Raw genomic sequence first — 11,383 nt, forward strand, 5'->3', positions numbered from 1 at the left:
TGATACTGTGTGAAGAATGGATTGCAGGGGCAAGAGCAGAAAGAAAAGATACAATTTATTCTGTTATGGCAGTAGGTTCGCTAAGAGATGATGGTGGCTTGGATCAAAGTCATGGCAATAAACGTGAAGAAATGGGCAGATTTTGGAGGAAGAACTAATAGGACTTGGTAATAAAATCACTATGGGGATGGTTGTGAGAGAAAGAGCAGAATCATGAATGATTCAGGGTTTTGACTTGAATAACGGAGTAGATATTGCTCCTATTTGTTATGTGAGGTAGACTAGGAAAGTAAAAGGTTTCAGGTAGATCTGGAGTCCTGTTTGGGACATTGCTATATTAGATATTCAAATGGAATTGAGTATAAGAGTCTAGAGCTTAAGAGTAAAGATAGAGTATTTTAGGTCTTTAACATATAGATGGTACTTAAAAGCCAGGTCACTGTATTAATTCACTTGGAAGTATAAGAGAAGCTCTAAAACTGGATTATTCCAACATTTAAGCATCAGCATGATAAGAATGAGTCCATAAAGGAGACTAAAATGAAAAACATGGTACAACAAATATTAAAGTAATAACAACAACAGCAATAATAATAAAAAAAAGTGTTTCAAAAAAGTGATGTTGGTCTATCAGCATGAAATGCTCTTGAGAAATCAAGAAGATAAAGAGGGAGAAACAGGAACACAGGATTGAGCAACATGGAGCAGATTAGTGATCTTGGCAAGTGTGTTTGCAGTGGGATGGAGGAGATGAATGCCCAAATGGAATTCATCAAGAAGGTGATGCAAGGAAACAAAAAACAAGATCAGAAGACTCAAGAACTTCTGCTTGAAGATTAGTGAAGAAATGGAACTGTAGTTGAAGGAAGACAAGGGATGGGAAGTTATTTTATTTCTGTTTTTCTTATTGTTAAGAAAGAGTGCTACACTATAGGGTCAAAATTGCTCGAGAATATGGAATCCAGGATACAAGTACTGATAGGATGGTCTTTATTTTTTTTAAAAATATATATTTTATTGATTTTTTACAGAGAGGAAGAGAGAGGGATAGAGAGTTAGAAACATCGATGAGAGAGAAACATCGATCAGCTGCCTCTTGCACCCCCCCCACTGGGGATGTGCCCGCAACCAAGGTACATGCCCTTGACCGGAATCGAATCTGGGACCTCTCAGTCCGCAGGCTGACGCTCTATCCACTGAGCCAAACCGGTTTCGGCAATAGGATGGTCTTTGAAAGAAAAGGTAGGGTCATGCCATCTTTTGGAAGATCAAGAACGTGTAATGAAATAGGAACAGGTGGCAGTGAAGGAGTGCCCTTGCTGATGGGTGATGAAAGGATTCCTATCTGATGACTTTCATTTTGAGTAGGAATGAAGCATGTTATAAACTGAGATGAGGTTTTAGAGGAGAAGAAATGAGGTGTGAAATCATTTTATGGAAAAGTGGGAGAGCAAACTTGCAGGACAGGGTTGAAAGTTCAATTGAAATTTAAAGTTATTAATAAGTTTGGCCAGACTATCTATGTATTAGTTTCCTAGGGCTTCCCTAACAAAGTATTATAATAAGGGTAGCTTAAAACAACAGAAATGTATTCTCTCCAGAGTTTTGGAGGGTAGAAGTCCAAAATGAAGGCAATGGTAGTGTTGGTTCTGTCTGGGAGCTCCGAAGGAGAAGCTGTTCTATGCCTCCTCCCTAGCTTCTGGCGGTTGCTGGCAATCCGTTTTGGAGTTCCTTGGTTTGAAAAGGTATCACTCCATCTCCACCTGGTGTTTCTCCTTCTGTATGTACCTGTGTTCCATTTACCATCTTCCTGTATAGACAACAGCCATATTGGATTTAGGAACCACTCTAGTCTAGTATGATTTCATCTTGATTACACCTACAAAGACTTTTTTCCAAATAAAGTCACATGGTTTTGGTATGATACTACTCAACCCAGTACATCTCAGTTGCATAATTTTCTCTATAAATGTTTAGTTGCTTGGGTCCAAATACTGAATAAGTTTAATCAGGGTCATATTTTAAAAAAATTAGTATGTAATGTTTCCTGTATACATTAAGTTTAGACATCAAATTACATATTTTAAACATTTTAATACAATTTATTGGGGTAATATTGGTGAATAACATTATATACGTTTCAGGTATATAATTTTATAGTATGTCATCTGTATGTTCCATCATGTGCCTATTGCCCAAAGTCTAGTCACCTTCAGTTACCATATATTGGACCTCTTTTACCCTCTTCATCATCCCCCCTACCCTCCTTTCCCTCTGGTAACCACTGTACTGTTGTCTGTGAGTTTGTTTGTTCATTTGTTGCTTTCTGTTTTATATCCCACACTAGAGGCCTGGTGCATGACATTCATGCACTGGTGAAGGGGAGGGGTCCCCTCAGCCTGGCCTGTGCCCTTTCTCAGTCCAAGAGCCCTTGGGGGATGTCCGACTGCCACAGAGGTGGGAGGGGCTCCTGCCACTGCCACTGTGCCCACCAGCCCGGCTTCTGGCTGAGCAGTGCTCCCCCTATGGAAGCGCACTGACCACCAGGGGGCAGCTCCTGTGTTGACCATCTGTCCCCTGGTGGTCATTCAATTTGCATATTACCCTTTTATCATCCTACCTAATAAAATGGTAATATTTGAATTACCATCACTCCGCTATGCCCACGATTGGGCCAGCGGGAGGCGCAGGGGGCGGGACTCGGGGTGCCCGGGGTGGCCAATTGGGCCAGCAGGACACTGAGCTCGCATGGCCAGCGGCAGCGCGCGAGCTCAGTGTCTGAACCATGGCTGTGCTGCGGCACAGAAGGGGCCTCTGGGGCAGCGAGCTCACGTCCCACCGCGGACCATCAAAAGCGGGGGAGCTGGGTGCCTGTCCGCTCAGGCACCAGGCCTTTCAGAAGCCTCCACCTAGCCGGTGCACCAGCGGACAGGCACCCAGCTCCCCTGCGATCGAAAGCGAAAGCGTGTAGGGGACCCTACACGTGCATGATCCAATCATCACTGGGCCTCTAGTATAAGATAATAGCCAAGACATGGTTGGATAAAGAAGTGGTATATATATACAATGAAATACTATTCAGCCATAAAAAGATGAAATACTGCCATTTGCAACCACATGGATGCATCTTGAGAGAATCGTGCTAAGTAAAATAAGTCAGACAGAAAAAGACATCAAATTATTATTTTATTGATTTTTGCTAAGTGAATACAATTTACCTTTTGTATGGAAATTTATTTTCAAGTTAGACGATAAGTTGTATATTTCTGATGACTTTGAATGAAGGATGGAAGCAGGGAACTATACATCATCTGCAGCTCAGCTTTTTATTTCAGATACACTTCATCATATGGATAATAATCAAAGTCCGGAGGCCTGAGTGCTACCCCCATGCCACCGGTGACTTCAATGTGGCCCTGGTTCTGTCAAGAAACTATCACTTTTTTAAAATTGAAAAGACCTCATAGATTCCAAAATAAATTCCTGCTCCAGATTTTATAAATGAGAGAACAGGTTGAATGAAGTGAATTACCAAAGACATCATATTTAAATAGAGGTCCAGTTGGTGGAACTCTTAGCCCAGTGTTGCTTTTGCTATGCCATAAAATTGCTCCAAGCCTCTTGCTGCTCATTTATCTTGCTCTCACTTCTCACTTATGAGAAGAATATATCAGTTCGCCCTCTTTAGTGATTGGCACAAGTATAGACTGAAGAGAAGTAAATGAAAAACATTTGCAAATTCTAGCTTCTCCCTCCTTATAGCTAAAACCATTTTCAATAAGTCTGGCTTCTGACATTTGGATCTTGATTGCTAAGTCCTTGGTTGTAGTTTTATAAATACACTGAAGTGCATATAAATATGAAACTTGTATCTTGCATTAAAATGAGTGAATATTGGAAAATATTATAGAAATTACCACATTTCTTTTGTTTCATCCACCAATATAGCAATTTCTAATTATCAGACATCATTTGTTTCCATATCACAGATTCAGTTTTTTTCTATTTTCCTTATATATGTATCTAGTATTATAGGAATAACTCTCTGAAGTTATCAATTTTTCAGCATAGAAGAGCAAACAAAATATCAGGGACAGTATGTTTGACCACATTTCCAGTTTGTAAATAAGTCTTGGTTGGATAGCTCTGTTTGTAAAGTGGAAATGTGGTCAACAGACCCTTAGTCCCTAGAGTCCACAGAGAAAGCTAAATCTGCTTCTGATTTTTACATGATCAACTACATAAAATATTGATGCAGTGAAGTGATGCATCGCTATTGTTCATCTCCTTGTACTCAAATTTAACATGTGTTTACAAAGGGACACTAATCTGGAAGCAGATCAAAACAGTTCCATATTAAAAAGTTTGTTGGGACAACAGATTACAAAATAAAAGTTTATTTTCTGATCTCACACTTTCCATTAGAATTGAGTATGGACCTACATTTTTATTCCAGTCACCTCTCTGTTTGTTTCCTTTTCATTTTAAACTTAATGCCTCATCCATTAATTTACAGAATTAAAAACCATAACTGAATTCTATTACCTCTCAGTGTGCTTTCCAACGGTGCGCATCCAAACGGGGCCATGGCAGGCCTGATCTGCAGCTTGTGTGATTCTTTGGGAGGAAGGAATGTGAAAGGCAGGTGGTCAGCAGTGTACATATCCTTAATGAACTGTCAGTCCTGGAAGCTGGGCTCACCTGCAAGAAGAGATTCGAAAACTGCTAATTAGAATTGCTACATTAAAGTAGAGGAGGAAAATCTATTGGCACCCTGGTCGGTTCCTAAAGGTTCTCCATAACAGCTTTCTATAACACGATGACCTCCAGGCAGGGCCCTCGAAGGAAACAATCTTAGTTCTTTAACTAGCACCTTCTTTTATGATGAACTAAATCAATCAGAATGTTTCAGAGCTGGATGAATATATATATATATATTACCCTATTTGACATTCTGAAATAGTTTACAGAGTTTACTTGAATCCTGTGATGCATACAAATGAACCCTACACTGTCTTTGGGACAACCAACCCATGAACATCATGTTCTTGGAAATCATCTCCAGTCCTCATTTTTGAAAGTGACAGACAGTTTCTTGGTCATAAAGTGAATATATAGCTGGCAGGTATAGATTCTCCCATAGAAAGACTAACTAGGAAGGTATTATGGTATGGATGAAGGGTTATTTCTAAAAGTGTTTCTGTCTTTATTCTCACTTGTTGTAAGAATTGCGCTCTTGGCAAAGGATATCCTTTAGGTTCTGTTGAGAACACTCTGAAGGGATTAGGTCAAGTTCTGAAATTTTCCTTGAACTCTGATAAAGGCTGAGAAGAAGAGCCCTCTGATTGCTTTTAAGCTGGCTTACTTTCTGAGCAGCAGCTGCTTCTGATTTCTGGCTCCAGACAAATCCTTTTCTCAAGGGGTTACTGAGGGAGCACATCTGCTCATTCTGAGTATCTCCATGTTCTCCAGCCCTCCGCATTTCCAGTTGAAACTGTAGGACTTCATCCCTCATGGCTTATAAACAATATCTGAAACCTTTTGGAATAAGAGACAGAGCTGGGGCACATACTACTTTATTCCACCTGCCTCCTCTGATGCAACAATAAGAAACAATGAACTACAAAGTTTTGAATCCTAGTTTTGCCTTCTCTAGCTGTGTGTCCTCAGGCAAGTTACATAACCTCTCTATGGTTTATTTTTACCAGTGCTAAAATACTAATTATGCATTTGATAAGACTGTTAAAATAATTACATGTGATACTTGATGTGAAAATATCCCTAGAGTACAGCAGGATTTACAGAAATAATAGTTTTCTTTCTCTGAAAATTTGCATTTAGCATCTAAGAAAGAGTAGAGATGAAGGGTAGATGGGGAATGGTCCTGAGGACTTGTATTTGGCAGTTCCCTCATGATTTGACAAATCAGGTCCTGTGTTTGGGGAAACATGTACCTCTATCCCTGGCTCCTTTTTCATCTAATCCAGAGTTGGAATCCCTCTCCACTTTTCCATATCCCTAATAATCTTCATTGCCTTTGCATGGGTTCTTTCCTTCTATGTTGGGAGTGGGATGGGGAATCCAATAAGAAATATTTTCTGGTACAATGCCTCTCTAGCAGATGCCACTGTATACATACTGCTGATATACTCCTGCTTTTGTATCAGTGCTGTCTACTAAGGAGGAGCAGGAATATCATAGTTACCATGTTTCTTTAGAAATATCTCACAAAGTACACGGTTTACTTTTGTTTCTTATTATTTTGTCTCCATTTCCCTGAATCACAGTAGGCACTCAATAAATACTTGTTAAAAGAGTGAATAAATTAGCTAGGGGTTGAAGTAGGACTTGGAGGTTTAGAGACTAGTGAGGAAAGGAGTGGCAGTAGTGAGGTGGATGAGGTGAGATAGTACAAAGTAACCTGAAGAATCTAAAATTTATACCGGTAGGAAGGGTGATTGAGACTCTTTGGAACACTCAAAGTCATCAAAGGAGAGTACTTGAGGAGTACTTGATTTTGGTACAATTTCAGGAGTCCAGGCAAAAGTGAAGTGACTAAGTGAGAAAATTTTGACACTGAGAAAGTTGGATGTAATAAGTATGGAAGATGCTGAGTGGAAAAAAGTTTACACATGAAGCAATTTATTGATTATAGAAGCAATGATTTAGCCATTTCATGTGGCTGAGTTTGGACATGGCATTTTCCAGGATAAAGAGGCTTTATTACTGTATGTCCTGGGTACCTGGTGAGATGCAGAAAGTGCATTGGAGGAGGTGCTCAAATTTCTTTCTGCTACCCCTCCCTCCCTGGGGGATGGATGGTTACCCTCCTAGAGGAAAAATAGCAGACACAAGCCTGGAGGGTTCTGAGGTCTTGTAATAATGACCTTCCCTTACTCACACATTTATTGGCAGAAGTAAAAGCATGGTCCCAGAAGAATTATAACCCACCCACTGCACAAATAACACCTCAGCACCACAATATGTCTAGGAGACCACTGGGCTTCACCTCATCTTGCATTTTGCCCCCATTTATATTTGTCCTCACAAGAAGCCTTGGGCTTCCAGGCTATCCCATAGCACTCTCATCTCCAGATTTCTATGTATATTCCCAAATCCAAAATCTCCTCACTTTCTCTGCTGGGACTCCTGGTCTGTCACCAGCTTCTCTGAATTTTTCCTTCAGGGAATTGCAGACATCTTATGTGATCGCTGTTTCTCTTCCTCACCACTGCTGCCCCTGGGCCAGGAGTTGGAGTAGGTGTTCTTGCTGCTTCCACCTATCACTGCCTTACCCTTCCTTCCTAAAACCCTTGAACTCTGAAATTTATGCCATTAGACTACACCATATGTTAACCCTCCCTTCTATATCTATCTGTATCACTCCCAACACATTGCTTGAATATATTGGCTCATTACTATCAATCTTTGCAGAACTATTTTTGCAGTCATTATTGGTTATTGGAATATCCACATCAATGACACTCCTAATACCCTGAACTCTCTTCTTTGACCTTCACTCTTCCAACCATCTCTAACCCATCTCAGTCACTCACTCCCAGAGCCACTCACTCCAGCACTGTCCTATAGAACGTTCTGTATGATGGAAATATTCTGTATCTGCACTGCCCAGTGTTGTAGCCTCCAGCCACACGTGGCTATTGACAATTATAAGAGTGACTAGTGTCGCTGAGGAACTGAATCTTAATTTTAATTAATTAAAATTTACATTTAAATAGCTACTTTAATGAGTTCCTAGACCTTATCATTACTAAAAGCTACATCCTCTCTATAATCCCAAATTCAAGTATCACCAACAACTTTCCAATCATCACCCCTTACCTTTCTAACTTACTCACTCTCTCCACTACCCTAACCATAACAGAGCTTCTATCAAAGAGTGCCCCTGCTGATTCTGTCAGCTTTTACCACCCCTTTTGAATCTTTGTGTCCTCACTTCACTCTTTAGCCAGCTTGGATTCCAGGGTCCATCAATAAAAGCACAACCTTGCATCACATTTAACTCGACTATCCCCATATCTCTTCATCACACTTGCCTGGCAAAACCTAAACTCTGCTTAAATACAACTCCTCGCCTACTCTAAACCTGCATTTGTGCACTAAAAATGACCAAAGAAAAGCCCATGACCATTATCACTGATTAGATTCTTGGCCATTAACTTCAAGTGGCACGGAGTGTTGACCAACTATCAATTATATTTCATTGTCCTTTCACTTTTACATTCTCCTAAATGGCATTTTCACACTCTCTATTCTCCTTAAACATCTAATACATTCTCTCCCACTCAAGGCCTTCAGCATATGTTTTTTATTCTTATTTTATGAAGACAATATACAGAATAACAAGATCATATATCCTCTTCTAGTTCCTATTTTTCTCCTTCCTTTTCCTTTCCTTTCTTAAAAAATTCAGTACTAAACTATTAAGTGGGACCAAGCTAGCAGGCATCTGCATGGGAGTTAGGATGGCAGGAGCCAGGCTATGGCAAGAAAGGTGTCAATGGAGCAGACGGCACAGCGTGGGGCTGTGGGAGGCATGTAGGAAAAGTATATTCTCAGCACTACACTTACAAAACAGTTTATTTACATTTGTACATATATTCTGCCTCCTCTCCTATTACTTGCATTAATTGACCCCTTTATTGAAGACCAACTCCACTGCTTGTGTACTAGATTCCATCTTTTCTTTGGCATCAGTTTATCCCACTGACACCCTCTCACTTTAGAGTAAAAATGCCTTTAAAAAATTCCTCTACCTCTCTAATTTATTTCAGGCATGTTTTAATCCCACCATTACTCCAAAACTGCTCTCATCAAGGTCAGTGGTGGTTTCCACAACCTGTAATCAAATGACCAATTCTTAGTGCCCACTCATTTGACCTATCAGCAGCATTTAATATAGCTGAACACTCACTCATTTGGGGAAACATTTCTTTTCACCAGGCTTCTGGAAAAATCTTGGTTCTCCTTCTACCTCAGTGGTTCTGTCTCATGTGCAATTTCCTTTTCATCTCTATGTTTACACTTTGGAACAACTCATTGCTCAATCTTGAGAACTCCTCACTTCTTTGTCTACATTTATCCCTAGATTATCTCATTTGTTTCATAACTCTGTGAGCTGACGACTTACAAACGTATACCTATCCTCTGAACTCCATGCCTATTTTACACAGCTGCCTATTCAGCATCTCTCCCTAGATGATTAATGTATGTCAGAAACCTAATATGTCCAAATCCTCACTTATTATTCATCCAATATCCTTCAAACCTGCTCCTCCTATAATTTTTCTCATCTCAATAAATAACTGTATTTCCTAGTTGCTTAGGCTAAAAACCTTGGTGTAATTCTTCATTTTATCTATTATCAAATTCTTTCAGCTTCACTTAGAAATATATCTAGGCCTGGCCAGCATGGTTCTGTGGTTGAGCGTTGACCTGAACCAGGAGTTCATGGTTTGATACCTGGTTGGGGCACATGCCCTGGTTGCAGGCTCAATCCCCCCTATGTGGCATACAGGAGACAGCCGATTGATCAATGATGGTATCTCATCATTGATGTTTCTATCTCTCCCTCTCCCTTCCTCTCTGAAATCAATGAAAATATACATAAAAACTATATTTAGAATGAGACAATTTTTTACCATCTCATGCCACTATCCTGGTCTTGTCTACAGTTTACTGCTATTTGGATATTAAAGTAGCTCCCTCACTGGTTGCTTTGTTTCCACCATGGCTTTTATTAAGTCCAATCTATTTTAATAAAGCACCCAGAATTGTCCTTTAACATTTGTGTCAGATTGTTCCTTTCCTCCCACGGCTCTGTGCTGTCTTCAGAGAAAAATCCCCAGGCTCCCTAGGACATGTCCCTCTGCTTTTCTTTGACTGGATTTTCTACTAATCTCCTGTCTCTCCTCTGGGAATGGGATTATTTGCTCTTCCTTAGGGGCTTTATACTTGTTCCAACCCCAGGACCTTTACACTTGCTGCTTCCTCTGTCTGAGATCTTCTTCCTACAAATAGGCACATGGATCTGTCTCTTATGTCCTTCAGATTTCTATTCAAGTGTTAACTAATTAGAGAGACCTTCCTGACCACCCTATGTAAAATCACCCTGGCCCTATTCCTGTCCTTCCAACATGCCCTGTTCTGCTTACACTGTTTATTTTTCTCTAAAACACTCCTTGCTGTGTGCCATCTTACATATTTGCTTCTATCCTTGTTATCATCTATCTTCCTTCCACTAAACTGAAAGCTCAGCGAGGATAGGGGTTTTGTTTAGTTTGTTCACTGCTGTTTTACTAGCACTATAGCTGTTCCTGACAAATACACTGAGTGGCCAGATTATTATGAACTCTGAATGCATAGTAATCTGGCCACTCTGCGTATATCCTATATAATAAAAGGTAATATGCAAATTGTCCCCTCGACCAGAAGTTCAACCAGCAGGGCAGGCAGGCCGGCCAACTGCCCATATTTCCTCCCCCTGGCCAGGCTGGCCGGACCCCACCCATGCACGAATTCATGCCCCGGGCCTCATATATATATATATATATGTATGTACACACACACACACACACACACACACACACACACACTGAGTGGCCAGATTATTATGTGTTCAGAGATCATAATAATCTGGCCACTTAGTGTAGTATATACTCAATATTTTGAGAGGTTTCAGAAATTAATAATAGGTCTCCTTCTCCAAGGGCAGATATTAATTATTCTGAGAAAAAATCTATTAAGCCATAAGTATCAAACACCTCAGTGTAATTTATGTCCAATTATAGCTAAAACAACTTGAGGGAAAGAAGACAGGTGGGAATCAGGACACCTGGTATCTAGTCCTGGAACTGTCCTTAGCCCACTGTGTGACTCTAAGTGTTTACTTTTGGATTTAGATTTCATCACCTGTAAAATGATGTTGTTGAACTAGATTAGGGGTTTTTGGCCTGGGGTCTAGGGACTCCTCATCAGCCTATAGTGGGCTTCAGGGGAAAAGTGCATCTCCTATTGGTGTATGCAAAATTTTGAGGCTATGGCACATGTGTACATTTCTTTTCCAGATGACAGGAAGGTTTGTGGCCCTGAAATGGAGCAGAAGTTCTTGAAGTCTGTTTTAGTCCTAACTTTATATGATTCTAAGTTTTGAAAAGAGGATGACAGAAGACAGCCTGATGCCACTGTACAGCTGGAAGGCATTCTCAGTTCTGCTACATCCTGAGAAAGTTTTCTCTCTCACTTAGGTTTATATCACTTGTAAAATGAGGGCATTAGACTAGATGATCCAATATAATACCTCTAATTCTATATTCAACTCAAACCAAACCAAAGCCAAGAAACAAACAAAACATGGTAGTAA

Source organism: Eptesicus fuscus, chromosome 10 (assembly GCF_027574615.1).
Source record: "Eptesicus fuscus isolate TK198812 chromosome 10, DD_ASM_mEF_20220401, whole genome shotgun sequence".
In the NCBI taxonomy this organism is placed as follows: domain Eukaryota; kingdom Metazoa; phylum Chordata; class Mammalia; order Chiroptera; family Vespertilionidae; genus Eptesicus; species Eptesicus fuscus.